This window comes from Stigmatopora nigra, unplaced genomic scaffold (assembly GCF_051989575.1).
Source record: "Stigmatopora nigra isolate UIUO_SnigA unplaced genomic scaffold, RoL_Snig_1.1 HiC_scaffold_24, whole genome shotgun sequence".
Taxonomy (NCBI): Eukaryota; Metazoa; Chordata; class Actinopteri; order Syngnathiformes; family Syngnathidae; genus Stigmatopora; species Stigmatopora nigra.
The window spans coordinates 2,316,922-2,336,857 of record NW_027551603.1 but is presented as its reverse complement, the minus strand read 5'-3'; the positions used below and the strand labels follow the sequence as shown (position 1 = coordinate 2,336,857).

At 52.0% G+C, this 19,936-nt stretch overlaps 95 pseudogenes; all 95 read left to right on the top strand.

Annotated features, from left to right (window-relative positions):
• The first annotated feature begins 18 nt into the window (after positions 1-18).
• LOC144184546 (5S ribosomal RNA) lies at positions 19-147 on the top strand (annotated as a pseudogene).
• A 56-nt stretch (positions 148-203) lies between these two features.
• On the top strand, positions 204-322 carry LOC144189837 (5S ribosomal RNA; annotated as a pseudogene).
• A 56-nt stretch (positions 323-378) lies between these two features.
• Positions 379-497, top strand: LOC144190786 (5S ribosomal RNA; annotated as a pseudogene).
• A 56-nt stretch (positions 498-553) lies between these two features.
• On the top strand, positions 554-672 carry LOC144184297 (5S ribosomal RNA; annotated as a pseudogene).
• Positions 673-728: 56 nt separating this feature from the next.
• On the top strand, positions 729-867 carry LOC144186878 (5S ribosomal RNA; annotated as a pseudogene).
• A 56-nt stretch (positions 868-923) lies between these two features.
• LOC144184460 (5S ribosomal RNA) lies at positions 924-1,042 on the top strand (annotated as a pseudogene).
• A 56-nt stretch (positions 1,043-1,098) lies between these two features.
• On the top strand, positions 1,099-1,217 carry LOC144189215 (5S ribosomal RNA; annotated as a pseudogene).
• Positions 1,218-1,273: 56 nt separating this feature from the next.
• On the top strand, positions 1,274-1,392 carry LOC144191385 (5S ribosomal RNA; annotated as a pseudogene).
• Positions 1,393-1,448: 56 nt separating this feature from the next.
• Positions 1,449-1,567, top strand: LOC144190361 (5S ribosomal RNA; annotated as a pseudogene).
• Positions 1,568-1,623: 56 nt separating this feature from the next.
• Positions 1,624-1,742, top strand: LOC144190388 (5S ribosomal RNA; annotated as a pseudogene).
• A 56-nt stretch (positions 1,743-1,798) lies between these two features.
• Positions 1,799-1,917, top strand: LOC144186343 (5S ribosomal RNA; annotated as a pseudogene).
• Positions 1,918-1,973: 56 nt separating this feature from the next.
• LOC144189080 (5S ribosomal RNA) lies at positions 1,974-2,092 on the top strand (annotated as a pseudogene).
• A 56-nt stretch (positions 2,093-2,148) lies between these two features.
• Positions 2,149-2,277, top strand: LOC144185970 (5S ribosomal RNA; annotated as a pseudogene).
• A 56-nt stretch (positions 2,278-2,333) lies between these two features.
• Positions 2,334-2,462, top strand: LOC144185703 (5S ribosomal RNA; annotated as a pseudogene).
• A 56-nt stretch (positions 2,463-2,518) lies between these two features.
• Positions 2,519-2,637, top strand: LOC144188363 (5S ribosomal RNA; annotated as a pseudogene).
• A 56-nt stretch (positions 2,638-2,693) lies between these two features.
• On the top strand, positions 2,694-2,813 carry LOC144184456 (5S ribosomal RNA; annotated as a pseudogene).
• Positions 2,814-2,869: 56 nt separating this feature from the next.
• LOC144184983 (5S ribosomal RNA) lies at positions 2,870-2,998 on the top strand (annotated as a pseudogene).
• Positions 2,999-3,054: 56 nt separating this feature from the next.
• Positions 3,055-3,173, top strand: LOC144188866 (5S ribosomal RNA; annotated as a pseudogene).
• Positions 3,174-3,229: 56 nt separating this feature from the next.
• LOC144182056 (5S ribosomal RNA) lies at positions 3,230-3,348 on the top strand (annotated as a pseudogene).
• Positions 3,349-3,404: 56 nt separating this feature from the next.
• On the top strand, positions 3,405-3,533 carry LOC144184545 (5S ribosomal RNA; annotated as a pseudogene).
• Positions 3,534-3,589: 56 nt separating this feature from the next.
• Positions 3,590-3,708, top strand: LOC144191018 (5S ribosomal RNA; annotated as a pseudogene).
• A 56-nt stretch (positions 3,709-3,764) lies between these two features.
• Positions 3,765-3,883, top strand: LOC144190784 (5S ribosomal RNA; annotated as a pseudogene).
• A 56-nt stretch (positions 3,884-3,939) lies between these two features.
• On the top strand, positions 3,940-4,058 carry LOC144189523 (5S ribosomal RNA; annotated as a pseudogene).
• A 56-nt stretch (positions 4,059-4,114) lies between these two features.
• On the top strand, positions 4,115-4,233 carry LOC144181872 (5S ribosomal RNA; annotated as a pseudogene).
• A 56-nt stretch (positions 4,234-4,289) lies between these two features.
• LOC144187431 (5S ribosomal RNA) lies at positions 4,290-4,408 on the top strand (annotated as a pseudogene).
• A 56-nt stretch (positions 4,409-4,464) lies between these two features.
• LOC144190511 (5S ribosomal RNA) lies at positions 4,465-4,583 on the top strand (annotated as a pseudogene).
• Positions 4,584-4,639: 56 nt separating this feature from the next.
• LOC144185760 (5S ribosomal RNA) lies at positions 4,640-4,756 on the top strand (annotated as a pseudogene).
• A 56-nt stretch (positions 4,757-4,812) lies between these two features.
• LOC144191851 (5S ribosomal RNA) lies at positions 4,813-4,931 on the top strand (annotated as a pseudogene).
• Positions 4,932-4,987: 56 nt separating this feature from the next.
• On the top strand, positions 4,988-5,116 carry LOC144186965 (5S ribosomal RNA; annotated as a pseudogene).
• A 56-nt stretch (positions 5,117-5,172) lies between these two features.
• On the top strand, positions 5,173-5,281 carry LOC144186025 (5S ribosomal RNA; annotated as a pseudogene).
• Positions 5,282-5,337: 56 nt separating this feature from the next.
• LOC144188156 (5S ribosomal RNA) lies at positions 5,338-5,456 on the top strand (annotated as a pseudogene).
• Positions 5,457-5,512: 56 nt separating this feature from the next.
• On the top strand, positions 5,513-5,641 carry LOC144185365 (5S ribosomal RNA; annotated as a pseudogene).
• Positions 5,642-5,697: 56 nt separating this feature from the next.
• LOC144187153 (5S ribosomal RNA) lies at positions 5,698-5,826 on the top strand (annotated as a pseudogene).
• A 56-nt stretch (positions 5,827-5,882) lies between these two features.
• Positions 5,883-6,001, top strand: LOC144191530 (5S ribosomal RNA; annotated as a pseudogene).
• Positions 6,002-6,057: 56 nt separating this feature from the next.
• LOC144185236 (5S ribosomal RNA) lies at positions 6,058-6,186 on the top strand (annotated as a pseudogene).
• Positions 6,187-6,242: 56 nt separating this feature from the next.
• Positions 6,243-6,371, top strand: LOC144184048 (5S ribosomal RNA; annotated as a pseudogene).
• Positions 6,372-6,427: 56 nt separating this feature from the next.
• LOC144185861 (5S ribosomal RNA) lies at positions 6,428-6,556 on the top strand (annotated as a pseudogene).
• Positions 6,557-6,612: 56 nt separating this feature from the next.
• LOC144188392 (5S ribosomal RNA) lies at positions 6,613-6,731 on the top strand (annotated as a pseudogene).
• A 231-nt stretch (positions 6,732-6,962) lies between these two features.
• On the top strand, positions 6,963-7,081 carry LOC144186762 (5S ribosomal RNA; annotated as a pseudogene).
• Positions 7,082-7,137: 56 nt separating this feature from the next.
• On the top strand, positions 7,138-7,256 carry LOC144186319 (5S ribosomal RNA; annotated as a pseudogene).
• Positions 7,257-7,312: 56 nt separating this feature from the next.
• On the top strand, positions 7,313-7,431 carry LOC144182350 (5S ribosomal RNA; annotated as a pseudogene).
• A 56-nt stretch (positions 7,432-7,487) lies between these two features.
• Positions 7,488-7,616, top strand: LOC144185578 (5S ribosomal RNA; annotated as a pseudogene).
• A 56-nt stretch (positions 7,617-7,672) lies between these two features.
• Positions 7,673-7,791, top strand: LOC144187872 (5S ribosomal RNA; annotated as a pseudogene).
• A 56-nt stretch (positions 7,792-7,847) lies between these two features.
• Positions 7,848-7,976, top strand: LOC144186341 (5S ribosomal RNA; annotated as a pseudogene).
• Positions 7,977-8,032: 56 nt separating this feature from the next.
• LOC144184047 (5S ribosomal RNA) lies at positions 8,033-8,161 on the top strand (annotated as a pseudogene).
• Positions 8,162-8,217: 56 nt separating this feature from the next.
• On the top strand, positions 8,218-8,346 carry LOC144185860 (5S ribosomal RNA; annotated as a pseudogene).
• A 56-nt stretch (positions 8,347-8,402) lies between these two features.
• LOC144188391 (5S ribosomal RNA) lies at positions 8,403-8,521 on the top strand (annotated as a pseudogene).
• Positions 8,522-8,577: 56 nt separating this feature from the next.
• LOC144186224 (5S ribosomal RNA) lies at positions 8,578-8,696 on the top strand (annotated as a pseudogene).
• Positions 8,697-8,752: 56 nt separating this feature from the next.
• Positions 8,753-8,871, top strand: LOC144186750 (5S ribosomal RNA; annotated as a pseudogene).
• Positions 8,872-8,927: 56 nt separating this feature from the next.
• Positions 8,928-9,046, top strand: LOC144186318 (5S ribosomal RNA; annotated as a pseudogene).
• A 56-nt stretch (positions 9,047-9,102) lies between these two features.
• Positions 9,103-9,221, top strand: LOC144184211 (5S ribosomal RNA; annotated as a pseudogene).
• A 56-nt stretch (positions 9,222-9,277) lies between these two features.
• Positions 9,278-9,406, top strand: LOC144186268 (5S ribosomal RNA; annotated as a pseudogene).
• Positions 9,407-9,462: 56 nt separating this feature from the next.
• LOC144184236 (5S ribosomal RNA) lies at positions 9,463-9,581 on the top strand (annotated as a pseudogene).
• A 56-nt stretch (positions 9,582-9,637) lies between these two features.
• On the top strand, positions 9,638-9,756 carry LOC144184444 (5S ribosomal RNA; annotated as a pseudogene).
• Positions 9,757-9,812: 56 nt separating this feature from the next.
• LOC144188865 (5S ribosomal RNA) lies at positions 9,813-9,931 on the top strand (annotated as a pseudogene).
• Positions 9,932-9,987: 56 nt separating this feature from the next.
• On the top strand, positions 9,988-10,106 carry LOC144187430 (5S ribosomal RNA; annotated as a pseudogene).
• A 56-nt stretch (positions 10,107-10,162) lies between these two features.
• LOC144190510 (5S ribosomal RNA) lies at positions 10,163-10,281 on the top strand (annotated as a pseudogene).
• A 56-nt stretch (positions 10,282-10,337) lies between these two features.
• On the top strand, positions 10,338-10,454 carry LOC144185759 (5S ribosomal RNA; annotated as a pseudogene).
• A 56-nt stretch (positions 10,455-10,510) lies between these two features.
• LOC144183327 (5S ribosomal RNA) lies at positions 10,511-10,629 on the top strand (annotated as a pseudogene).
• Positions 10,630-10,685: 56 nt separating this feature from the next.
• LOC144186964 (5S ribosomal RNA) lies at positions 10,686-10,814 on the top strand (annotated as a pseudogene).
• Positions 10,815-10,870: 56 nt separating this feature from the next.
• LOC144188503 (5S ribosomal RNA) lies at positions 10,871-10,989 on the top strand (annotated as a pseudogene).
• Positions 10,990-11,045: 56 nt separating this feature from the next.
• LOC144187678 (5S ribosomal RNA) lies at positions 11,046-11,164 on the top strand (annotated as a pseudogene).
• A 56-nt stretch (positions 11,165-11,220) lies between these two features.
• Positions 11,221-11,339, top strand: LOC144189091 (5S ribosomal RNA; annotated as a pseudogene).
• Positions 11,340-11,395: 56 nt separating this feature from the next.
• Positions 11,396-11,524, top strand: LOC144185235 (5S ribosomal RNA; annotated as a pseudogene).
• A 56-nt stretch (positions 11,525-11,580) lies between these two features.
• On the top strand, positions 11,581-11,709 carry LOC144184046 (5S ribosomal RNA; annotated as a pseudogene).
• Positions 11,710-11,765: 56 nt separating this feature from the next.
• LOC144185859 (5S ribosomal RNA) lies at positions 11,766-11,894 on the top strand (annotated as a pseudogene).
• A 56-nt stretch (positions 11,895-11,950) lies between these two features.
• On the top strand, positions 11,951-12,069 carry LOC144191173 (5S ribosomal RNA; annotated as a pseudogene).
• Positions 12,070-12,125: 56 nt separating this feature from the next.
• Positions 12,126-12,244, top strand: LOC144186223 (5S ribosomal RNA; annotated as a pseudogene).
• A 56-nt stretch (positions 12,245-12,300) lies between these two features.
• On the top strand, positions 12,301-12,419 carry LOC144186739 (5S ribosomal RNA; annotated as a pseudogene).
• Positions 12,420-12,475: 56 nt separating this feature from the next.
• LOC144186675 (5S ribosomal RNA) lies at positions 12,476-12,594 on the top strand (annotated as a pseudogene).
• Positions 12,595-12,650: 56 nt separating this feature from the next.
• LOC144182349 (5S ribosomal RNA) lies at positions 12,651-12,769 on the top strand (annotated as a pseudogene).
• A 56-nt stretch (positions 12,770-12,825) lies between these two features.
• Positions 12,826-12,954, top strand: LOC144184662 (5S ribosomal RNA; annotated as a pseudogene).
• A 56-nt stretch (positions 12,955-13,010) lies between these two features.
• Positions 13,011-13,129, top strand: LOC144184210 (5S ribosomal RNA; annotated as a pseudogene).
• Positions 13,130-13,185: 56 nt separating this feature from the next.
• LOC144184235 (5S ribosomal RNA) lies at positions 13,186-13,304 on the top strand (annotated as a pseudogene).
• A 56-nt stretch (positions 13,305-13,360) lies between these two features.
• On the top strand, positions 13,361-13,479 carry LOC144184433 (5S ribosomal RNA; annotated as a pseudogene).
• Positions 13,480-13,535: 56 nt separating this feature from the next.
• On the top strand, positions 13,536-13,654 carry LOC144188864 (5S ribosomal RNA; annotated as a pseudogene).
• Positions 13,655-13,710: 56 nt separating this feature from the next.
• On the top strand, positions 13,711-13,827 carry LOC144186767 (5S ribosomal RNA; annotated as a pseudogene).
• Positions 13,828-13,883: 56 nt separating this feature from the next.
• LOC144191850 (5S ribosomal RNA) lies at positions 13,884-14,002 on the top strand (annotated as a pseudogene).
• Positions 14,003-14,058: 56 nt separating this feature from the next.
• LOC144184234 (5S ribosomal RNA) lies at positions 14,059-14,177 on the top strand (annotated as a pseudogene).
• Positions 14,178-14,233: 56 nt separating this feature from the next.
• On the top strand, positions 14,234-14,350 carry LOC144186766 (5S ribosomal RNA; annotated as a pseudogene).
• A 56-nt stretch (positions 14,351-14,406) lies between these two features.
• On the top strand, positions 14,407-14,525 carry LOC144190815 (5S ribosomal RNA; annotated as a pseudogene).
• Positions 14,526-14,581: 56 nt separating this feature from the next.
• LOC144184114 (5S ribosomal RNA) lies at positions 14,582-14,700 on the top strand (annotated as a pseudogene).
• Positions 14,701-14,756: 56 nt separating this feature from the next.
• LOC144183102 (5S ribosomal RNA) lies at positions 14,757-14,875 on the top strand (annotated as a pseudogene).
• A 56-nt stretch (positions 14,876-14,931) lies between these two features.
• On the top strand, positions 14,932-15,050 carry LOC144190734 (5S ribosomal RNA; annotated as a pseudogene).
• Positions 15,051-15,106: 56 nt separating this feature from the next.
• On the top strand, positions 15,107-15,225 carry LOC144190929 (5S ribosomal RNA; annotated as a pseudogene).
• Positions 15,226-15,281: 56 nt separating this feature from the next.
• LOC144187918 (5S ribosomal RNA) lies at positions 15,282-15,400 on the top strand (annotated as a pseudogene).
• A 56-nt stretch (positions 15,401-15,456) lies between these two features.
• LOC144185749 (5S ribosomal RNA) lies at positions 15,457-15,575 on the top strand (annotated as a pseudogene).
• Positions 15,576-15,631: 56 nt separating this feature from the next.
• Positions 15,632-15,750, top strand: LOC144185544 (5S ribosomal RNA; annotated as a pseudogene).
• Positions 15,751-15,806: 56 nt separating this feature from the next.
• LOC144181725 (5S ribosomal RNA) lies at positions 15,807-15,925 on the top strand (annotated as a pseudogene).
• Positions 15,926-15,981: 56 nt separating this feature from the next.
• On the top strand, positions 15,982-16,100 carry LOC144185551 (5S ribosomal RNA; annotated as a pseudogene).
• Positions 16,101-16,156: 56 nt separating this feature from the next.
• On the top strand, positions 16,157-16,275 carry LOC144183665 (5S ribosomal RNA; annotated as a pseudogene).
• A 56-nt stretch (positions 16,276-16,331) lies between these two features.
• On the top strand, positions 16,332-16,450 carry LOC144182530 (5S ribosomal RNA; annotated as a pseudogene).
• Positions 16,451-16,506: 56 nt separating this feature from the next.
• LOC144190924 (5S ribosomal RNA) lies at positions 16,507-16,625 on the top strand (annotated as a pseudogene).
• Positions 16,626-16,681: 56 nt separating this feature from the next.
• On the top strand, positions 16,682-16,800 carry LOC144183722 (5S ribosomal RNA; annotated as a pseudogene).
• A 56-nt stretch (positions 16,801-16,856) lies between these two features.
• LOC144191372 (5S ribosomal RNA) lies at positions 16,857-16,975 on the top strand (annotated as a pseudogene).
• The last annotated feature ends 2,961 nt before the right edge of the window (positions 16,976-19,936 follow it).

Here is a 19,936-nt window from a genome sequence, read left to right as displayed (position 1 = left end):
ATCTGCTAGTGCAGTACCGCTCACGGCCATACCACCCTGAAAAGGCCCGATCTCGTCCGATCTCGTCCGATCTCGGCAGCCAAGCATGGTTCGGCCTGTTTAGTACCTGATTGGGAGACCGCTTGGGAATACCAGGTGCTGTGAGCATCATACCTCGCATCTTTTTCGACATTTCATGGGTGTCCATCTGCAAGGGCAGTACCGCTCACGGCCATACCACCCTGAAAAGGCCCGATCTTGTCCGATCTCGGAAGCCAAGCATGGATCGGCCTGGTTAGTACCTGATTGGGAGACCGCTTGGGAATACCAGGTGCTGTGAGCATCATACCCCGCATCTTTTTCGACATTTCATGGGTGTCCATCTGCTAGTGCAGTACCGCTCACGGCCATACCACCCTGAAAAGGCCCGATCTCGTCCGATCTCGGAAGCCAAGCATGGTTCAGCCTGTTTAGTACCTGATTGGGAGACCGCTTGGGAATACCAGGTGCTGTGAGCATCATACCCCGCATCTTTTTCGACATTTCATGGGTGTCCATCTGCGAAAGCAGTACCGCTCACGGCCATACCACCCTGAAAAGGCCCGATCTCGTCCGATCTCGGAAGCCAAGCATGGTTCGGCCTGGTTAGTACCTGATTGGGAGACCGCTCGGGAATACCAGGTGCTGTGAGCATCATACCCCGCATCTTTTTCGACATTTCATGGGTGTCCATCTGCAAAAGCAGTACCGCTCACGGCCATACCACCCTGATAAGGCCCGATCTCGCCCGATCTCGCCCGATCTCGTCCGACCTCGGCAGCCAAGCATGGTTCGGCCTGGTTAGTACCTGATTGGGAGACCGCTTGGGAATACCAGGTGCTGTGAACATCATACCCCGCATCTTTTTCGACATTTCATGGGTGTCCATCTGCAAGTGCGGTACCGCTCATGGCCATACCACCCTGAAAAGACCCCATCTCGCCCGATCTCGGAAGCCAAGCATGGTTCGGCCTGTTTAGTACCTGATTGGGAGACCGCTTGGGAATACCAGGTGCTGTGAGCATCATACCCCGCATCTTTTTCGACATTTCATGGGTGTCTATCTGCTAGTGCAGTACCGCTCACGGCCATACCACCCTGAAAAGGCTCGATCTCGTCCGATCTCGGAAGCCAAGCATGGTTCGGCCTGTTTAGTACCTGATTGGGAGACCGCTTGGGAATACCAGGTGCTGTGAGCATCATACCCCGCATCTTTTTCGACATTTCATGGGTGTCCATCTGCTAGTGCAATACCGCTCACGGCCATACCACCCTGAAAAGGCCCGATCTCGTCCGATCTCGGAAGCCAAGCATGGTTCGGCCTGGTTAGTACCTGATTGGGAGACCGCTTGGGAATACCAGGTGCTGTGAGCATCAAACCCCGCATCTTTTTCGACATTTCATGGGTGTCCATCTGCTATTGCAGTGCCGCTCACGGCCATACCACCCTGAAAAGGCCCGATCTCGTCCGATCTCGGCAGCCAAGCATGGTTCGGCCTGTTTAGTACCTGATTGGGAGACCGCTTCGGAATACCAGGTGCCGTGAGCATCATACCCCGCATCTTTTTCGACATTTCATGGGTGTCCCTCTGCAAGAGCAATACCGCTTACGGCCATACAACCCTGAAAAGGCCCGATCTCGTCCGATCTCGGAAGCCAAGCATGGTTCGGCCTGTTTAGTACCTGATTGGGAGACCGCTTGGGAATACCAGGTGCTGTGAGAACCACGCCCCGCATCTTTTTCGACATTTCATGGGTGTCCATCTGCAAGTGCAGTACCGCTCACGGCCATACCACCCTGAAAAGGCCCGATCTCGCCCGATCTCGGAAGCCAAGCATGATTCAGCCTGGTTAGTACCTGATTGGGAGACCGCTTGGGAATACCAGGTGCTGTGATTATCATACCCCGCATCTTTTTCGAAATTTCATGGGTGTCCATCTGCAGGAGCAGTACCGCTCACGGCCATACCACCCTGAAAAGGCCCGATCTCGTCCGACCTCGAAAGCCAAGCATGGTTCGGCCTGGTTAGTACCTGATTGGGAGACCGCTTGGGAATACCAGGTGCTGTGAGCATCATACCCCGCATCTTTTTCGACATTTCATGGGTGTCCATCTGCAAGAGCAGTACCGCTGACAGCCATACCACCCTGAAAAGGCCCGTTCTCGTCCGATCTCGTCCGATCTCGGCAGCCAAGCATGGTTCGGCCTGGTTAGTACCTGATTGGGAGACCGCTTGGGAATACCAGGTGCTGTGAGCATCATACCCCGCATCTTTTTCGGCATTTCATGGGTGTCCATCTGCTAAAGCAGTACCGCTCACGGCCATATCACCCTGAAAAGGCCCGATCTCGCCCGATCTCGTCCGATCTCGGCAGCCAAGCATGGTTCGGCCTGGTTAGTACCTGATTGGGAGACCGCTTGGGAATACCAGGTGCTGTGAGAACCATGCCCCGCATCTTTTTCGACATTTCATGGGTGTCCATCTGCAAGAGCAGTTTCGCTTACGGCCATACCACCCTGAAAAGGCCCGATCTCGTCCGATCTCGGAAGCCAAGCATGGTTCGGCCTGTTTAGTACCTGATTGGGAGACCGCTTGGGAATACCAGGTGCTGTGAGCATCATACCTCGCATCTTTTTCGACATTTCATGGGTGTCCATCTGCATGAACAGTACTGCTCACAGCCATACCACCCTGAAAAGGCCCGATCTCGTCTGATCTCGGAAGCCAAGCATGGTTTCGGCCTGTTTAGTGCCTGATTGGGAGACCGCTTGGGAATACCAGGTGCTGTGAGCATCATACCCTGCATCTTTTTCGACATTTCATAAGTGTCCATCTGCAAGAGCAGTACCGCTCACTGCCATACCACCCTGAAAAGGCCCGATCTCGTCCGATCTCGTCCGATCTCGGCAGCCAAGCATGGTTCGGCCTGGTTAGTACCTGATTGGGAGACCGCTTGGGAATACCAGGTGCTGTGAGCATCATACCCCGCATCTTTTTCGACATTTCATGGGTGTCCATCTGCTAGTGCAGTACCGCTCACGGCCATACCACCCTGAAAAGGCCCGATCTCGTCCGATCTCGGCAGCCAAGCATGGTTCGGCCTGTTTAGTACCTGATTGGGAGACCGCTTGGGAATACCAGGTGCTGTGAGCATCATACCCCGCATCTTTTTCGACATTTCATGGGTGTCCATCTGCTAGTGCAGTACCGCTCACGGCCATACCACCCTGAAAAGGCCCGATCTCGTCTGATCTCGGAAGCCAAGCATGGTTCAGCCTGGTTAGTACCTGATTGGGAGACCGCTTGGAAATACCTGGTGCTGTGAGCATCATACCCCGCATCTTTTTCGACATTTCATGGGTGTCCATCTGCTAGTGCAGTACCGCTCACGGCCATACCACCCTGAAAAGGCCCGATCTCGTCCGATCTCGTCCGATCTCGGCAGCCAAGCATGGTTCGGCCTGTTTAGTACCTGATTGGGAGACCGCTTGGGAATACCAGGTGCTGTGAGCATCATACCTCGCATCTTTTTCGACATTTCATGGGTGTCCATCTGCAAGGGCAGTACCGCTCACGGCCATACCACCCTGAAAAGGCCCGATCTTGTCTGATCTCGGAAGCCAAGCATGGATCGGCCTGGTTAGTACCTCATTGGGAGACCGCTTGGGAATACCAGGTGCTGTGAGCATCATACCCCGCATCTTTTTCGACATTTCATGGGTGTCCATCTGCTAGTGCAGTACCGCTCACGGCCATACCACCCTGAAAAGGCCCGATCTCGTCCGATCTCGGAAGCCAAGCATGGTTCAGCCTGTTTAGTACCTGATTGGGAGACCGCTTGGGAATACCAGGTGCTGTGAGCATCATACCCCGCATCTTTTTCGACATTTCATGGGTGTCCATCTGCAAAAGCAGTACCGCTCACGGCCATACCACCCTGAAAAGGCCCGATCTCGTCCGATCTCGGAAGCCAAGCATGGTTCGGCCTGTTTAGTACCTGATTGGGAGACCGCTTGGGAATACCAGGTACTGTGAGCATCATACCCTGCATCTTTTTCGACATTTCACGGGTGTCCATCTGCTAGTGCAGTACCGCTCACGGCCATACCACCCTGAAAAGGCCCGATCTCGTCCGATCTCGGCAGCCAAGCATGGTTCGGCCTGTTTAGTACCTGATTGGGAGACCGCTTGGGAATACCAGGTCCTGTGAGCATCATACCCCGCATCTTTTTCGACATTTCATGGGTGTCCATCTGCAAGAGCAGTACCGCTCACGGCCATACCACCCTGAAAAAGCCCGATCTCGTCCGATCTTGGAAGCCAAGCATGGTTCGGCCTGGTTAGTACCTGATTGGGAGACCGCTTGGGAATACCAGGTGCTGTGAGCATCATACCCCGCATCTTTTTCGACATTTCATGGGTGTCCATCTGCTAGTGCAGCACCGCTCACGGCCATACCACCCTGAAAAGGCCCGATCTCGTCCGATTTCGGAAGCCAAGCATGGTTCGGCCTGGTTAGTAGCTGATTGGGAGACCGCTTGGGAATACCAGGTGCTGTGAGCATCATACCCCGCATCTTTTTCGACATTTCATGGGTGTCCATCTGGTGGTGCAGTACCGCTCACGGCCATACCACCCTGAAAAGGCCCGATTGTCCGATCTCGGAAGCCAAGCATGGTTCGGCCTGGTTAGTACCTGATTGGGAGACCGCTTGGAAATACCAGGTGCTGTGAGCATCATACCCCGCATCTTTTTCGACATTTAATGGGTGTCCATCTGCATGAGCAGTACCGCTCACGGCCATACCACCCTGAAAAGGCCCGATCTCGCCCGATCTTGGCAGCCAAGCATGGTTCGGCCTGGTTAGTACCTGATTGGGAGACCGCTTGGGAATACCAGGTGCTGTGAGCATCATACCCCGCATCTTTTTCGACATTTCATGGGTGTCCATCTGCAAGAGCAGTACCGCTCACGGCCATACCACCCTGATAAGGCCCGATCTCGTCCGATCTCGTCCGATCTCGGCAGCCAAGCATTGTTCGGCCTGGTTAGTACCTGATTGGGAGACCGCTTCGGAATACCAGGTGCTGTGAGCATCATACCCCGCATCTTTTTCGACATTTCATGGGTGTCCATCTGCAAGTGCAATATCGCTCACGGCCATACCACCCTGAAAAGGCCCGATCTCGGAAGCCAAGCATGGTTCGGCCTGGTTAGTACCTGATTGGGAGACCGCTTGGGAATACCAGGTGCTGTGAGCATCATACCCCGCATCTTTTTCGACATTTCATGGGTGTCCATCTGCTAGTGCAGTACCGCTCACGGCCATACCACCCTGAAAAGGCCCGATCTCGTCTGATCTCGGAAGCCAAGCATGGTTCGGCCTGTTTAGTACCTGATTGGGAGACCGCTTGGGAATACCAGGTGCTGTGAGCATCATACCCCGCATCTTTTTCGACATTTCATGGATGTCCATCTGCAAGAGCAGTACCGCTCACGGCCATACCACCCTGATAAGGCCCGATCTCGCCCGATCTTGTCCGATCTCGGCAGCCAAGCATGGTTCGGCCTGGTTAGTACCCGATTGGGAGACCGCTTGGGAATACCAGGTGCTGTGAGCATCATACCCCGCATCTTTTTCGACATTTCATGGGTGTCCATCTGCTAGTGCAGTACCGCTCAAGGCCATACCACCCTGATAAGGCCCGATCTCGCCCGATTTCGTCCGATCTCGGCAGCCAAGCATGGTTCGGCCTGTTTAGTACCTGATTGGGAGACCGCTTGGGAATACCAGGTGCTGTGAGCATCATACCTCGCATCTTTTTCGACATTTCATGGGTGTCCATCTGCAATAGCAGTACCGCTCACGGCCATACCACCCTGAAAAGGCCCGATCTCGTCTGATCTCGGAAGCCAATCATGGTTCGGCCTGGTTAGTACCTGATTGGGAGACCGCTTGGGAATACCAAGTGCTGTGAGCATCATACCCCGCATCTTTTTCGACATTTCATGGGTGTCCATCTGCTAGTGCAGTACCGCTCACGGCCATACCACCCTGATAAGGCCCGATCTCGTCCGATCTCGTCCGATCTCGGCAGCCAAGCATGGTTCGGCCTGTTTAGTACCTGATTGGGAGACCGCTTGGGAATACCAGGTGCTGTGAGCATCATACCCCGCATCTTTTTCGACATTTCATGGGTGTCCATCTGCAAGAGCAGTACCGCTCACGGCCATACCACCCTGAAAAGGCCCGATCTCGCCCGATCTCGCCCGATCTCGGCAGCCAAGCATGGTTCGGCCTGGTTAGTACCTGATTGGGAGACCGCTTGGGAATACCAGGTGCTGTGAGCATCATACCCCGCATCTTTTTCGACATTTCATGGGTGTCCATCTGCAAGAGCAGTACCGCTCACGGCCATACCACCCTGAAAAGGTCCGGTCTCGCCCGATCTCGTCCGATCTCGGCAGCCAAGCATGGTTCGGCCTGGTTAGTACCTGATTGGGAGACAGCTTGGGAATACCAGGTGCTGTGAGCATCATACCCCGCATATTTTTCGACATTTCATGGGTGTCCATCTGCAAGAGAAGTACCGCTCACGGCCATACCACCCTGTAAAGGCCCGATCTCGTCCGATCTTGGAAGCCAAGCATGGTTCGGCCTGGTTAGTACCTGATTGGGAGACCTCTTGGGAATACCAGGTGCTGTGAGCATCATACCCCACATTTTTTTCGACATTTCATGGGTGTCCATCTGCATGAGCAGTACTACTCACGGCCATACCACCCTGAAAAGGCTTGATCTCGTCCGATATCGGAAGCCAAGCATGGTTCAGCCTGTTTAGTACCTGATTGGTAGACCGCTTGGGAATACCAGGTGCTGTGAGCATCATACCCCGCATCTTTTTCGACATTTCATGGGTGTCCATCTGCAAGAGCGGTACCGCTCACGGCCATACCACCCTGAAAAGGCCCGATCTCGTCCGATCTCGGCAGCCAAGCATGGTTCGGCCTGGTTAGTACCTGATTGGGAGACCGCTTGGGAATACCAGGTGCTGTGAGCATCTTGCCCCGCATCTTTTTCGACATTTCATGGGTGTCCATCTGCAAGAGTAGTACCGCTCACGGCCATACCACCCTGAAAAGGCCCAATCTCCTCCGATTTCGGAAGGCAAGCATGGTTCGGCCTGGTAAGTACCTGATTGGGAGACCACTTTGGAATACCAGGTGCTGTGAGCATCATTCCCCGCATCTTTTTCGACATTTCATGGGTGTCCATCTGCAAAAGCAGTACCGCTCACGGCCATACCACCCTGAAAAGGCCCGATCTCGCCCGATCTAGGAAGCCAAGCATGGTTCGGCCTGGTTAGTACCTGATTGGGAGACCGCTTGGGAATACCAGGTGCTGTGAGCATCATACCCCGCATCTTTTTCGACATTTCATGGGTGTCCATCTGCTAGTGCAGTACCGCTCACGGCCATACCACCCTGATAAGGCCCGATCTCGCCCGATTTCGTCCGATCTCGGCAGCCAAGCATGGTTCGGCCTGTTTAGTACCTGATTGGGAGACCGCTTGGGAATACCAGGTGCTGTGAGCATCATACCTCGCATCTTTTTCGACATTTCATGGGTGTCCATCTGCAATAGCAGTACCGCTCACGGCCATACCACCCTGAAAAGGCCCGATCTCATCTGATCTCGGAAGCCAATCATGGTTCGGCCTGGTTAGTACCTGATTGGGAGACCGCTTGGGAATACCAGGTGCTGTGAGCATCATACCCTGCATCTTTTTCGACATTTCATGGGTGTCCATCTGCTAGTGCAGTACCGCTCACGGCCATACCACCCTGATAAGGCCCGATCTCGTCCGATCTCGTCCGATCTCGGCAGCCAAGCATGGTTCGACCTGTTTAGTACCTGATTGGGAGACCGCTTGGGAATACCAGGTGCTGTGAGCATCATACCCCACATCTTTTTCGACATTTCATGGGTGTCCATCTGCAAGAGCAGTACCGCTCACGGCCATACCACCCTGAAAAGGCCCGATCTCGCCCGATCTCGCCCGATCTCGGCAGCCAAGCATGGTTCGGCCTGGTTAGTACCTGATTGGGAGACCGCTTGGGAATACCAGGTGCTGTGAGCATCATACCCCGCATCTTTTTCGACATTTCATGGGTGTCCATCCGCAAGAGCAGTACCGCTCACGGCCATACCACCCTGAAAAGGTCCGGTCTCGCCCGATCTCGTCCGATCTCGGCAGCCAAGCATGGTTCGGCCTGGTTAGTACCTGATTGGGAGACAGCTTGGGAATACCAGGTGCTGTGAGCATCATACCCCGCATATTTTTCGACATTTCATGGGTGTCCATCTGCAAGAGAAGTACCGCTCACGGCCATACCACCCTGTAAAGGCCCGATCTCGTCCGATCTTGGAAGCCAAGCATGGTTCGGCCTGGTTAGTACCTGATTGGGAGACCTCTTGGGAATACCAGGTGCTGTGAGCATCATACCCCGCATTTTTTTCGACATTTCATGGGTGTCCATCTGCATGAGCAGTACTACTCACGGCCATACCACCCTGAAAAGGCCTGATCTCGTCCGATATCGGAAGCCAAGCATGGTTCAGCCTGTTTAGTACCTGATTGGGAGACCGCTTGGGAATACCAGGTGCTGTGAGCATCATACCCCGCATCTTTTTCGACATTTCATGGGTGTCCATCTGCAAGAGCGGTACCGCTCACGGCCATACCACCCTGAAAAGGCCCGATCTCGTCCGATCTCGGCAGCCAAGCATGGTTCGGCCTGGTTAGTACCTGATTGGGAGACCGCTTGGGAATACCAGGTGCTGTGAGCATCTTGCCCCGCATCTTTTTCGACATTTCATGGGTGTCCATCTGCAAGAGTAGTACCGCTCACGGCCATACCACCCTGAAAAGGCCCAATCTCCTCCGATTTCGGAAGGCAAGCATGGTTCGGCCTGGTAAGTACCTGATTGGGAGACCACTTTGGAATACCAGGTGCTGTGAGCATCATTCCCCGCATCTTTTTCGACATTTCATGGGTGTCCATCTGCTAGTGCAGTACCGCTCACGGCCATACCACCCTGAAAAGGCCCGATCTCGTCCGATCTAGGAAGCCAAGCATTGTTCGACCTGGTTAGTACCTGATTGGGAGACCGCTTGGGAATACCAGGTGCTGTGAGCATCATACCCCGCATCTTTTTCGACATTTCATGGGTGTCCATCTGCTAGTGCAGTACCGCTCACAGCCATACCACCCTGAAAAGGCCCGATCTCGTCCGATCTCGTCCGATCTCGGCAGCCAAGCATGGTTCGGCCTGGTTAGTACCTGATTGGGAGACCGCTTGGGAATACCACGTGCTGTGAGCATCATACCCCGCTTCTTTTTCGACATTTCATGGGTGTCCATCTGCAAAAGCAGTACCGCTCACGGCCATACCACCCTGAAAAGGCCCGATCTCGCCCGATCTCAGAAGCCAAGCATGTTTCGGCCTGGTTAGTACCTGATTGGGAGACCGCTTGGGAATACCAGGTGCTGTGAGCATCATACCCCGCATCTTTTTCGACATTTCATGGGTGTCCATCTGCAAAGACAATACCGCTCACGGCCATACCACCCTGAAAAGGCCCGATCTCGTCCGAACTCGGAAGCCAAGCATGGTTCGGCCTGGTTAGTACCTGATTGGGAGACCGCTTGGGAATACCAGGTACTGTGAGCATCATACCCTGCATCTTTTTCGACATTTCACGGGTGTCCATCTGCTAGTGCAGTACCGCTCACGGCCATACCACCCTGAAAAGGCCCGATCTCGTCCGATCTCGGCAGCCAAGCATGGTTCGGCCTGTTTAGTACCTGATTGGGAGACCGCTTGGGAATACCAGGTGCTGTGAGCATCATACCCCGCATCTTTTTCGACATTTCATGGGTGTCCATCTGCAAGAGCAGTACCGCTCACGGCCATACCACCCTGAAAAAGCCCGATCTCGTCCGATCTTGGAAGCCAAGCATGGTTCGGCCTGGTTAGTACCTGATTGGGAGACCGCTTGGGAATACCAGGTGCTGTGAGCATCATACCCCGCATCTTTTTCGACATTTCATGGGTGTCCATCTGCTAGTGCAGCACCGCTCACGGCCATACCACCCTGAAAAGGCCCGATCTCGTCCGATTTCGGAAGCCAAGCATGGTTCGGCCTGGTTAGTAGCTGATTGGGAGACCGCTTGGGAATACCAGGTGCTGTGAGCATCATACCCCGCATCTTTTTCGACATTTCATGGGTGTCCATCTGGTGGTGCAGTACCGCTCACGGCCATACCACCCTGAAAAGGCCCGATTGTCCGATCTCGGAAGCCAAGCATGGTTCGGCCTGGTTAGTACCTGATTGGGAGACCGCTTGGAAATACCAGGTGCTGTGAGCATCATACCCCGCATCTTTTTCGACATTTAATGGGTGTCCATCTGCATGAGCAGTACCGCTCACGGCCATACCACCCTGAAAAGGCCCGATCTCGCCCGATCTTGGCAGCCAAGCATGGTTCGGCCTGGTTAGTACCTGATTGGGAGACCGCTTGGGAATACCAGGTACTGTGAGCATCATACCCCGCATCTTTTTCGACATTTCATGGGTGTCCATCTGCAAGAGCAGTACCGCTCACGGCCATACCACCCTGATAAGGCCCGATCTCGTCCGATCTCGTCCGATCTCGGCAGCCAAGCATTGTTCGGCCTGGTTAGTACCTGATTGGGAGACCGCTTCGGAATACCAGGTGCTGTGAGCATCATACCCCGCATCTTTTTCGACATTTCATGGGTGTCCATCTGCAAGTGCAATATCGCTCACGGCCATACCACCCTGAAAAGGCCCGATCTCGCCCGATCTCGGAAGCCAAGCATGGTTCGGCCTGGTTAGTACCTGATTGGGAGACCGCTTGGGAATACCAGGTGCTGTGAGCATCATACCCCGCATCTTTTTCGACATTTCATGGGTGTCCATCTGCTAGTGCAGTACCGCTCACGGCCATACCACCCTGAAAAGGCCCGATCTCGTCCGATCTCGGAAGCCAAGCATGGTTCGGCCTGTTTAGTACCTGATTGGGAGACCGCTTGGGAATACCAGGTGCTGTGAGCATCATACCTCGCATCTTTTTCGACATTTCATGGGTGTCCATCTGCAATAGCAGTACCGCTCACGGCCATACCACCCTGAAAAGGCCCGATCTCGTCTGATCTCGGAAGCCAATCATGGTTCGGCCTGGTTAGTACCTGATTGGGGGACCGCTTGGGAATACCAGGTGCTGTGAGCATCATACCCTGCATCTTTTTCGACATTTCATGGGTGTCCATCTGCTAGTGCAGTACCGCTCACGGCCATACCACCCTGATAAGGCCCGATCTCGTCCGATCTCGTCCGATCTCGGCAGCCAAGCATGGTTCGGCCTGTTTAGTACCTGATTGGGAGACCGCTTGGGAATACCAGGTGCTGTGAGCATCATACCCCGCATCTTTTTCGACATTTCATGGGTGTCCATCTGCAAGAGCAGTACCGCTCACGGCCATACCACCCTGAAAAGGCCCGATCTCGCCCGATCTCGCCCGATCTCGGCAGCCAAGCATGGTTCGGCCTGGTTAGTACCTGATTGGGAGACCGCTTGGGAATACCAGGTGCTGTGAGCATCATACCCCGCATCTTTTTCGACATTTCATGGGTGTCCATCTGCAAGAGCAGTACCGCTCACGGCCATACCACCCTGAAAAGGTCCGGTCTCGCCCGATCTCGTCCGATCTCGGCAGCCAAGCATGGTTCGGCCTGGTTAGTACCTGATTGGGAGACAGCTTGGGAATACCAGGTGCTGTGAGCATCATACCCCGCATATTTTTCGACATTTCATGGGTGTCCATCTGCAAGAGAAGTACCGCTCACGGCCATACCACCCTGTAAAGGCCCGATCTCGTCCGATCTTGGAAGCCAAGCATGGTTCGGCCTGGTTAGTACCTGATTGGGAGACCTCTTGGGAATACCAGGTGCTGTGAGGATCATACCCCGCATTTTTTTCGACATTTCATGGGTGTCCATCTGCATGAGCAGTACTACTCACGGCCATACCACCCTGAAAAGGCCTGATCTCGTCCGATATCGGAAGCCAAGCATGGTTCAGCCTGTTTAGTACCTGATTGGGAGACCGCTTGGGAATACCAGGTGCTGTGAGCATCATACCCCGCATCTTTTTCGACATTTCATGGGTGTCCATCTGCAAGAGCGGTACCGCTCACGGCCATACCACCCTGAAAAGGCCCGATCTCGTCCGATCTCGGCAGCCAAGCATGGTTCGGCCTGGTTAGTACCTGATTGGGAGACCGCTTGGGAATACCAGGTGCTGTGAGCATCTTGCCCCGCATCTTTTTCGACATTTCATGGGTGTCCATCTGCAAGAGTAGTACCGCTCACGGCCATACCACCCTGAAAAGGCCCAATCTCCTCCGACTTCGGAAGGCAAGCATGGTTCGGCCTGGTAAGTACCTGATTGGGAGACCACTTTGGAATACCAGGTGCTGTGAGCATCATTCCCCGCATCTTTTTCGACATTTCATGGGTGTCCATCTGCAAAAGCAGTACCGCTCACGGCCATACCACCCTGAAAAGGCCCGATCTCGCCCGATCTAGGAAGCCAAGCATGGTTCGGCCTGGTTAGTACCTGATTGGGAGACCGCTTGGGAATACCAGGTGCTGTGAGCATCATACCCCGCATCTTTTTCGACATTTCATGGGTGTCCATCTGCTAGTGCAGTACCGCTCACGGCCATACCACCCTGAAAAGGCCCGATCTCGTCCGATCTCGTCCGATCTCGGAAGCCAAACATGGATCGGCCTGGTTAGTACCTAATTGGGAGACCGCTTGGGAATACCAGGTGCTGTGAGCATCATACCCCGCATCTTTTTCGACATTTCATGGGTGTCCATCTGCTAGTGCAGTACCGCTCACGGCCATACCACCCTGAAAAGGCCCGATCTCGTCCGATCTAGGAAGCCAAGCATTGTTCGACCTGGTTAGTACCTGATTGGGAGACCGCTTGGGAATACCAGGTGCTGTGAGCATCATACCCCGCATCTTTTTCGACATTTCATGGGTGTCCATCTGCAAAAGCAGTACCGCTCACGGCCATACCACCCTGAAAAGGCCCGATCTCGCCCGATCTCAGAAGCCAAGCATGTTTCGGCCTGGTTAGTACCTGATTGGGAGACCGCTTGGGAATACCAGGTGCTGTGAGCATCATACCCCGCATCTTTTTCGACATTTCATGGGTGTCCATCTGCAAAGACAATACCGCTCACGGCCATACCACCCTGAAAAGGCCCGATCTCGTCCGAACTCGGAAGCCAAGCATGGTTCGGCCTGGTTAGTACCTGATTGGGAGACCGCTTGGGAATACCAGGTACTGTGAGCATCATACCCTGCATCTTTTTCGACATTTCACGGGTGTCCATCTGCTAGTGCAGTACCGCTCACGGCCATACCACCCTGAAAAGGCCCGATCTCGTCCGATCTCGGCAGCCAAGCATGGTTCGGCCTGTTTAGTACCTGATTGGGAGACCGCTTGGGAATACCAGGTGCTGTGAGCATCATACCCCGCATCTTTTTCGACATTTCATGGGTGTCCATCTGGTGGTGCAGTACCGCTCACGGCCATACCACCCTGAAAAGGCCCGAATGTCCGATCTCGGAAGCCAAGCATGGTTCGGCCTGGTTAGTACCTGATTGGGAGACCGCTTGGAAATACCAGGTGCTGTGAGCACCATACCCCGCATCTTTTTCGACATTTAATGGGTGTCCATCTGCATGAGCAGTACCGCTCACGGCCATACCACCCTGAAAAGGCCCGATCTCGCCCGATCTTGGCAGCCAAGCATGGTTCGGCCTGGTTAGTACCTGATTGGGAGACCGCTTGGGAATACCAGGTGCTGTGAGCATCATACCCCGCATCTTTTTCGACATTTCATGGGTGTCCATCTGCTAGTGCAGTACCGCTCACGGCCATACCACCCTGAAAAGGCCCGATCTCGCCCGATCTCAGAAGCCAAGCATGTTTCGGCCTGGTTAGTACCTGATTGGGAGACCGCTTGGGAATACCAGGTGCTGTGAGCATCATACCCCGCATCTTTTTCGACATTTCATGGGTGTCCATCTGGTGGTGCAGTACCGCTCACGGCCATACCACCCTGAAAAGGCCCGAATGTCCGATCTCGGAAGCCAAGCATGGTTCGGCCTGGTTAGTACCTGATTGGGAGACCGCTTGGAAATACCAGGTGCTGTGAGCATCATACCCCGCATCTTTTTCGACATTTAATGGGTGTCCATCTGCATGAGCAGTACCGCTCACGGCCATACCACCCTGAAAAGGCCCGATCTCGCCCGATCTTGGCAGCCAAGCATGGTTCGGCCTGGTTAGTACCTGAATGGGAGACCGCTTGGGAATACCAGGTGCTGTGAGCATCATACCCCGCATCTTTTTCGACATTTCATGGGTGTCCATCTGCTAGTGCAGTACCGCTCACGGCCATACCACCCTGAAAAGGCCCGATCTCGTCCGATGTCGGCAGCCAAGCATGGTTCGGCCTGTTTAGTACCTGATTGGGAGACCGCTTCGGAATACCAGGTGCTGTGAGCATCATACCCCGCATCTTTTTCGACATTTCATGGGTGTCCATCTGCAAGAGCAGTACCGCTCACGGCCATACCACCCTGAAAAGGCCCGACCTCGTCCGATCTCAGAAGCCAAGCAAGGTTCGGCCTGGTTCGTACCTGATTGGGAGACCGCTTGGGAATACCAGGTGCTGTGAGCATCATACCCCGCATCTTTTTCGACATTTCATGGGTGTCCATCTGCAAGAACAGTACCGCTCACGGCCATACCACCCTGAAAAGGCCCGATCTCGTCCGATCTCTGAAGCCAAGCATGGTTCGGCCTGTTTAGTACCTGATTGGGAGACCGCTTGGGAATACCAGGTGCTGTGAGCATCATACCCCGCATCTTTTTCGACATTTCATGGGTGTCCATCTGCAAGAGCAGTACCGCTCACGGCCATACCACCCTGAAAAGGCCCGATCTCGCCCGATTTCGGAAGCCAAGCATGGTTCGGCCTGGTTAGTACCTGATTGGGAGACCGCTTGGGAATACCAGGTGCTGTGAGCATCATACCCCGCATCTTTTTCGACATTTCATGGGTGTCCATCTGCTAGTGCAGTACCGCTCACGGCCATACCACCCTGAAAAGGCCCGATCTCGTTCGATCTCGGAAGCCAAGCATGGTGCGGCCTGGTTAGTACCTGATTGGGAGACCGCTTGGGAATACCAGGTGCTGTGAGCATCATACCCCGCATCTTTTTCGACATTTCATGGGTGTCCATCTGCAGAAGCAGTACCGCTCACGGCCATACCACCCTGAAAAGGCCCGATCTCGTCCGATCTCGGAAGCCAAGCATGGTTCGGCCTGGTTAGTACCTGATTGGGAGACCGCTTGGGAATGCCAGGTGCTGTGAGCATCATACCCCGCATCTTTTTCGACATTTCATGGGTGTCCATCTGCAAGAGCAGTACCGCTCACGGCCATATCACCCTGAAAAGGCCCAATCTCGTCCGATCTCGGCAGCCAAGCATGGTTCGGCCTGTTTAGTACCTGATTGGGAGACCGCTTCGGAATACCAGGTGCTGTGAGCATCATACCCCGCATCTTTTTCGACATTTCATGGGTGTCCATCTGCTAGTGCGGTACCGCTCACGGCCATACCACCCTGAAAAGGCCCGATCTCGTCCGATCTCGGAAGCCAAGCATGGTTCGGCCTGGTTAGTACCTGATTGGGAGACCCCTTGGGAATACCAGGTGCTGTGAGCATCATACCCCGCATCTTTTTCGACATTTCATGGGTGTCCATCTGCTAGTGCGGTACCGCTCACGGCCATACCACCCTGAAAAGGCCCGATCTCGTCCGATCTTTGAAGCCAAGCATGGTTCGGCCTGTTTAGTACCTGATTGGGAGACCGCTTGGGAATACCAGATGCTGTGAGCATCATACCCCGCACCTTTTTCGACATTTCATGGGTGTCCATCTGCAGGCGCAGTACCACTCGCGGCCATACCACCCTGAAAAGGCCCGATCTCGTCCGATCTCAGAAGCCAAGCAAGGTTCGGCCTGGTTCGTACCTGATTGGGAGACCGCTTGGGAATACCAGGTGCTGTGAGCATCATACCCCGCATCTTTTTCGACATTTCATGGGTGTCCATCTGCTGGTGCGGTACCGCTCACGGCCATACCACCCTGAAAAGGCCCGATCTCGTCCGATCTTTGAAGCCAAGCATGGTTCGGCCTGTTTAGTACCTGATTGGGAGACCGCTTGGGAATACCAGGTGCTGTGAGCATCATACCCTGCATCTTTTTCGACATTTCATGGGTGTCCATCTGCAAGAACAGTACCGCTCACGGCCATACCACCCTGAAAAGGCCCTATCTCGTCCGATCTAGGAAGCCAAGCATTGTTCGGCCTGGTTAGTACCTGATTGGGAGACCGCTTGGGAATACCAGGTGCTGTGAGCATCATACCCTGCATCTTTTTCGACATTTCATGGGTGTCCATCTGCTAGTGCAGTACCGCTCACGGCCATACCACCCTGAAAAGGCCCGATCTCGCCCGATCTCGGCAGCCAAGCGTGGTTCGCCCTGTTTAGTACCTGAATGGGAGACCGCTTGGGAATACCAGGTGCTGTGAGCATCATACCCCGCATCTTTTTCGACATTTCATGGGTGTCCATCTGCAAAAGCAGTACCGCTCACGGCCATACCACCCTGAAAAGGCCCGATCTCGTCCGATCTCGGAAGCCAAGCATGGTTCGGCCTGGTTAGTACCTGATTGGGAGACCGCTTGGGAATACCAGGTGCTGTGAGCATCATACCCTGCATCTTCTTCGACATTTCATGGGTGTCTGTTGGGTTTGTTCTGTTTTACTATTATAATAGTTATATTAATTCATTTCTTTATTAAATCATTCTCTTTCTTTTCTCTGTATTAATTCATTACTTTGTTAAATCATTCTCTTTCTGTTTTTCAAAAGTGTTGAGGTCACACCAAGTCATCTTTAACCTGGACAGCCTTTTCCAGGATGGTTATACAGATAATCCACCCAATCTGGGTCCTTGAGATTTGGTGGGCCCTTGGTGACGAGGACAGGGCTATTCGGACAATAACAAGAATATTGTTATCGTTATGTAACCGTACACTTCGGGTTTTTCTGTATGTAACGATTATATGATTATGATTATATTATATGATTCTTAGGTCAAGGAGGTTGTATAATTACTCTAATCTACATGTTGTTAGGTCTAGTCCCTGTTTTTGTTATTAGTAAAATACTTTGATTGTTATTGTAGTCCCAGATGTTGTTTTTACTCATACGTGATGGAATGATCAACAACTCTGTAACTTGTGACCATAAGAATGGGACGAAAACGTCTATTCGGGAAGACGTTCGGAAGTTGTAAGGTGACACTTGCTGTAACGCTCCCCTCCGGAGGCTTTTATCTGTTGTATCCATTTCTATTTAATTAAATGTCAATAATTGAATAAGATGTCTTCCTGCAGTTATTGATAATTACGGACGAAGGTAATTATTAATGAACCTGACATTTTGGTCCTTCTGAGCCATGGAGGTCAATATACCGGAGCGAGAACCCAGGCGCTGCTGTTCGACATCTGGTAAGTGACCGTGCGCACGGCGTCTTCAAAACCCTTGGTGGGCCGGAGTTTTTCGACGGGGGCGCCTGGATTCTCGGCGGTTGAAGACTTTTCCTGCTGGAGGGAGACATCTGATGGATCTCGGGTAAGTCCACATTAATGTCTGCATGTTGTGAAGGTGTTTCCAAATGCGTTAAAGGGACATTGTATGTGAGGTCCATTGTTGGGCTGGTTTCGCGTCCTGGGTGACGGCGATAAAACCCTGTGTTTATACTAGTCAATGGCAGGTACGGTGGGGCACTTTGCTGGAAAGTGTCCTGTGTCTCAGGGGTAGGCACGAATATATTGTACTAGAGGTACAATATTGGGGCCGGGGAGTGTCCTGTGTCTAAAGGGTAGGCACGAATATACGTTGTATGGTGTTTGTGTGGTTTCTGCAGTAAAATTAGGAAAGGCCTAGGAGATACAGTCGATACAGTCGAATAGATAATAATAATATTAATAATAATAATAAATAATAGAGTTAACTGTGTGAGGCACACGAACTCACTACAAAAAATAAAAGTAAAATATGGGAAACACGTGTTGTAAGGCGGGTTTGGATGACGATCCAAAAAATACGTCTAACTTGTAAGGATTGGAAAAAATTGGAAAGACAAAGCGCTTTAAAAATATTACACAGCTATATTTATGGATAAATAAATATGGGTTTGCTGGCCAGCTTAAAATGCATAGAATGCAGGATAATATATGCACTAATGCATAGAGGTAATATACATATATAAATAATATGTGAGTGGATAAAAGTGTAACAGCTTGTTCCACAGACACTAATGGCAAAATAAGGCCGGGGAGAAGTTAAAAATACTATTTTGGGAAAATAGTGGGGGCTCCCTCGGATAACGGGGATATATTTAAGACCGTGGCTGCGGGAAAGTACTGTTTGGTAAGGAAAAAATAGCGGGGCCTCCTCGGCTGACGGGGAAAATATTTACCGAGATAGGTGACGGGCGCGGAGGAAGTTTAACAAAAATAAAGGGAGCTAGAAAATTAATGGGGACACTGGTATTTGATTTGGTTAATCCGGGTATGACGTTTTGTGATTACAATAAATTGGGTTTTTTTTGTGATGCTTGGGCTTGTATAACAACAATTAGAATGGTTATTTCCAAGTGCGGGTGGTGCTTTGTTAATATAACCTATATGTACTGTCAATTTACAGCAATGTGATGGCTTATTGCAGCTTGGTTTTTGATCCCGTCCGCTAACGGGAAGATGGTGTTTAAAAAGACAAAAGAATATATACAAAATGATCATTTAAATTTTAGCAGGGAATGTCACCTGTGTTTTTATTATGCTCTAGACTTGCCAAAAAATGTGTCAACTGCGGGGGAAGCGTTTCTGGTGCAGCGGCTGCTGATTAGATGGGAGTGAAACATGTGGGCCGCGGGGCAGACGATTTAACTGTGTTGGGCTTTCGGGAGCGTTCGGACCGTGTAAACAACTAAAATTTTGTGATCCCTTCCGTGAAGACATTATAATAATAATAATTGGCCTTGAGGGTGCTGAAGCAAACTTGAGGGCAGAAAATGGGTTTTTGCCATATTGTTGTGCTTGCAGCATACATATTCTGGATATATGGGGTCTTGGAAAAATATTGTGATGTAGTTGAATATCGGAAGAGGGGTTAATTTGACGTTTTAATGGTTGTCTTCTCTAAAAAGCGTTGTATTTGGGCACAGGGAAAAAGCTGGTTTGTAAACATAAGATAACAATGCTGTTTTCGCAGCAAGAGTGGAGGTCATAGTTAACGGCTAATTGCGTTTTCTGTTTGGACTTTTCAGAATAAGAACAATACATGGTCTGCAAGAAATGCAAGGTTATGCGGATGCTTTCGCATTGATATTTTGGGTTTTAAAATGAAATGTATTAAGAGGATAGAAAATCTGTTTAGTAAAAGGTTGATTTGGTAAAAAGCTTTGGATTTGGGAAATAGACCAAAATAGTCATTTTTGAGCAATTGTGGATTTCAAAGGGCTCTTAGTTAAAGGAAACTAGCTTTTGGAGGATAAAATAATATTAATACTATTTCAGAATTTTTTGATTATTCAAAATACTTTAATCCAGGAGGTTGGCTGTTTAAAAGAAAAAAAGGCCAGGATGACAAAATTTACAA